General features: G+C 55.5%; 1 non-coding gene and 1 pseudogene across 1 annotated transcript in view; both read right to left on the reverse strand.

The window, feature by feature from the left end:
* The window catches only part of LOC122797509, a 3,766-nt gene extending 3,401 nt beyond the window's left edge, over positions 1–365 (reverse strand). The window contains exon 1 of the ribosomal RNA XR_006364185.1: positions 1–365. This exon is cut by the window's left edge and continues 3,401 nt beyond it. This is a non-coding gene — a ribosomal RNA (28S ribosomal RNA).
* Positions 366–772: 407 nt separating this feature from the next.
* LOC122797359 lies at positions 773–925 on the reverse strand (annotated as a pseudogene).
* Positions 926–4,674: the final 3,749 nt, after the last annotated feature.

The following is a 4,674-nucleotide window of genomic DNA, read 5'->3' on the forward strand; positions in this document are numbered from 1 at the left end:
CGGTACTTGGCCACTATCGGTCTCATGCCAGTGTTTAGTCTTAGATGGAGTTTACCACCTGCTTTGGGCTGCATTCACAAACAACCCGACTCCGGGAAGACCTGATCCTGACACACCGGGGGTTGTCACCGGCCTCACACTGTCCGCGGGCTGAGCCTCAATCACAAGGACTTGGGTCCCCTAGGCGGCGCCGGGGAGACGGACCTCCGTATGCCACATTTCCCTGTGCCCATCACCCAGGTGGGGATTCGGCACTGGGCTTTTCCTCTTCACTCGCCGTTACTGAGGAAATCCTGCTTAGTTTCTTTTCCTTCACTTAGTAATATGCTTAAATTCAGCGGGTCGCCACATCTGATCTGAGGTCATGTTACAAGCATGGTCATGAGGGGACAGCAGGGGCCTTGGTGGGCAGACAGACTACCTGTCCTTTCCTGGCCCCCACGCACCCACTCCCCACCACCAGACTCCAAGCGGCAGAGGAGGACAGCCGACACAGCCCCGGCACACGGGAACCAGGCAGGTGGATGTCAGGCTCCACCCCAGGAGGGCAGCCCAGTGGCAGTACCACCGACAGCCTCCAGGGGGCAGGCCAGACACACACCTGCTCCCTCCCATCCTCAGATGGGCTTCCCAGCTCAGAGCAGCAAGGGACTCTTCTCCTCCATCCGCATCTCTCCCTGGTGAGACAGGGGGCTTGCAGCAGGCTCCCTCGACTCCCCGGCCACACCCTCAATGGGGGCCAGACACCCCCCTGAGGCAATGGAAGGCATGACGACCCTCAGACAGGCGTAGACCCAAGAGTACCCCAGGGCCGCAAAGTGCATTCGAAGTGTCGATGATCAATGTGTCCTGAATTCACATTAGTTCTCACAGCTAGCTGCTTTCTTCATGGATGCATGAGCCGAGTGTTCCACTTCTCAGAGTCGTACAGTTTTCATTTGCCGGGGCACCGCTCCCCATGCGGCATCACACCTCAAGATGAGCATGCGAGGTTTCACAGGCATCGTCGTGGGCGCCCAGACCGGGGTTACTGGCCCCACACAGCAAAACAGCAGGGAGTCTTGCAGCGGCTGGCATGGGGCCACACTGCTGACCTTCCGGGTCTTTGAACCAACACCCCGCGTAGAGTGGGGCATCCTCCACAGGTGCCCATGACCGACATCTAGGGGAGAGGGCTCCGGTGTGCCACCCCCAGGGATGGCCCCGCACAGCCAGAGGGGAGGCCACTTCCCCCCTGCTGAGACAGCACCCTCTCCCTCCCCCTACCACATGGAGAGCCAGCCATCTCTGGGGCGTGCTGTGGACCACACCATTAGGCCAGGTGCACCCTCCACCACCATCCCCTCATGGCAGCAGAGGAGCACCCACACCCCCACCACACGGATGGACCCCCTCCCTCCCACTGCCAGGAGGCAAGGGGGGGACAGACACCACCCCTCCTCTCACTCCCTCCCCTCTCCCTCCCCTCACTCTCTCCCCCAAGGAGGCATGGGCTCAGTCCCGCTGGCCTCCACCAGGGCGCACAGAGTGATAGGAGTCAGAGAGAGAGAGAGAGAGAGAGAGAGAGAGACATAGAGGGTCAGGGTGGCGGAGCAAGGAGAGGCCCTGGTATCCAGGGACAGCACCATCCCAGGACCCTTGGCGTTAATGATCCTTCCGCAGGTTCACCTACGGAAACCTTGTTATGACTTTTACTTCCTCTAGATAGTCATGTTTGATCGTCTTCTTGGCGCACCACCGGGGCCATGACTGACTCCAGTGGGGCCGATCCGAGGACCTTACTAAACCATCCAATTGGTAGTAGCGACAGGTGGTGTGTACAAAGGGCAGGGACTTAATCAATGTGAGCTTATGACCACCTCGTTCACGAGGAATAATTGCAATCTCCAGTCCCTATCACAAATGGAGTTCAGCGAATTACCTGGACCTGTCAGTCAAGGGTAGACACACGCTAATCCATTCAGTGTAGCAGAAGTGTAGCCCCAGACATCTAAGGGCATCACAGACCTGTTATTGCTCAATCTCATGTGGATGAAAGCCACTTGTTTCTCTAAGAAGTTGGAGACGACCGCACTGGGCCACATAACTAGTTAGCATGGCAGAGTCTCATTCGTTATCGGAATTAACAGACAAATCGTTCCACCAACTAAGAATGGCCATGCACCACTACCCACAGAATCAATAAAGAGCTATCAATCTGTCAATCCTTTCCGTGTCCGGGCCGGGTGAGGTTTCCCATGTTGAGTCAAATTAAGCCGCAAGCTCCACTCCTGGTGGTGCCCTTCCATCAATTCCTTTAAGTTTCAGCTTTGCAACCATACTCCCCCTGGAACCCAAAGACTTTGGTTTCCTGAAAGCTCCCTGGTGGGTCATGGGAATAATGCTGGCGGATCGCTAGTCGGCATTATTTATGGTCGGAACTATGACAGTATCCGATCATCTTTGAACCTCCAACTTTCATTCTTGATTAATGAAAACATTCTTGGCAAATGCTTTTGCTTTTGTTTGTCTTGTGCCAGTCCAAGAATTTCATCTCTAGCGGCACAATACGAATGCCTCCGGCCGTCTCTCTTAATCATGGCCCCAGCTCTGAAAACCAACAAAATAGAACCGGAGTCCTATTCCATTATTCCTAGCTGAAGTATTCAGGCAACCGGCCTGCTTTGAACACTCTAATTTTTTCAAAGTAAACACTTCAGACCCCCGGGACACTTAGTTAAGAGCATCTAGGGAGCACCGAGAGGCAGGAGCTGGGACAGGTGGTAGCTCACCTTACAGCAGGCCACCAGCCTGATCTCAAGATCCAACTACGAACTTTTTAACTGCAGCAACTTTAATGTACGCTATTGGAGCTGGAATTACCACGGCTGCTGGCACCAGACTTGCCCTCCAATAGATCCTCATTAAAGGATTTAAAGAGTACTCATTCAAATTACAAGGTCTCGAAAGAGTCCTGTATTGTTATTTTTTGTCACTACCTCCCTGAGTCTGGAGTGGGTAATTTGCGTGCCTGCTGCCTTCCTTGGATATGGTAGCCATTTCTCAGGTTCTCTCTCCAGAATCGAAGCCTGATTCCCTGGTCACCATGGTAGGCACAGATAGTACCATCGAAAGTTGATAGGGCAAACATTTGAATGTCGCATCACCGCCACGAGGGAACGCAATCAGCCCGAGTTTATCTAGAGTCACCAAAGCTGCGGGACCGAGACTCGGATTGGTTTTGGTCTGATAAATGCACGCATCCCCGGAGGTCAGCACTTGTCACCATGTATTAGCGCTAGAATTACCACAGTTATCCAAGTAACAGTGGAGCAATCAGAGGAACCATTACTGATTTAATGAGCCATTTGCAGTTTCACTGTAGCGTCCATGTGCACCGAGACTTGCAATGCTTAATCTTTGAGACAAACATATGCTACTGGCAGGATACCAGATAGGAGCACCTCAGGGGGTGGGCAGAGAGGAGGGGCCAGAGCCCACACCTCTGCCAACAGGAGGGGTCCCGCTCCCCACAGAGGGGGCACCACGAGTGCTGTTCGTGGACCGGCAACCGCAACCCTGGAGGGCCACAGGCAGGCACAGTGCGCATCAGCTCTCATAGCCAGAGAAAGGTGGGAGAGAGCCCCCTCCATGCTTCAGCCACTCACAGATGCCAGGGGATGGCAGCCATGTCACAGGACTCCTTTGCCTCATCCCGGGCTCATCAGTCTCACCTAGACCTCTGCCCTGAGGGGCATGGAGCACTCCACACCCCCACCTGCACCTCGCTCCCAGGGTGGAGAAGCTCAACTCACAAGCCATGACCCACAGGGACCCACTGCAGCAACTCTCCACCAGTGGGAGTCGGTCATCCCAATCGATCGATGGGCAGTGGGTAAGGGCACCTCAATCCCACACAGACACCTGCCAGGACATCACCCAGGGCTGGGACATGGACTCTGACAGGACACCCCGTCTCCCCTCTCCATGAGCTGGGACCTAGACTGGGGCACTGACACTCACACATTTTGATGGGACACCCCGTCGTCCTTCAGCTCCCAAAGGCTGCCAAATCATTTCAGATCATGCATGCTCACCAGCCCTTCCAGAGGATGTACCTGCAGGGTGCGATCGGCCCCATGGAACTTCCCTTGGCTGCTGAGGGGCAGATCCACTCTCATACGGACTTCAGGCTGGGAGGAAGAGGCCTGTGAGGGCATCTCAACCCCACGCAGACACTTGGCAAGACATTCTCCCCCAGGGCTGGGACCCAGACTTGCAATCTGAGACAACCCATTGTCCCTTAGCTCCCGGAGGCTGCCAAATCATGGGACTGAGACCCGGACTCACACTCTGAGACACCCCATTGTCCCTTAACTCCTGGAGGCAGCCAAATTGTGCTGGATTACACATGCCCGCCAGGCGATCAGGGAAGCAAACCTGCAGGGTGCGACTGGCCCTGCAAAACTCCCCTCGGCCGCTGAGGGGCAGATCTGCTCTCATACGGACTTCCGGACAGGAGGAAGAGGCCCGTGAGGGCACCTCGACCCATGCAGACACCTGGCAGAACATTCTCCCCTGGGGCTGGGACCCAGACTCCCACTCTGAGAAACCCCATTGTCCCTTAACTCCTGGAGGCTGCCAAATCATGCCAGATCATGCATGCCCATCAGGCGATCAGAGGAGCAAGCCTGC

The sequence above is a fragment of the Protopterus annectens genome, chromosome 3.part0 (genome assembly GCF_019279795.1).
Source record: "Protopterus annectens isolate FY-2018-M chromosome 3.part0, PAN1.0, whole genome shotgun sequence".
In the NCBI taxonomy this organism is placed as follows: domain Eukaryota; kingdom Metazoa; phylum Chordata; order Ceratodontiformes; family Protopteridae; genus Protopterus; species Protopterus annectens.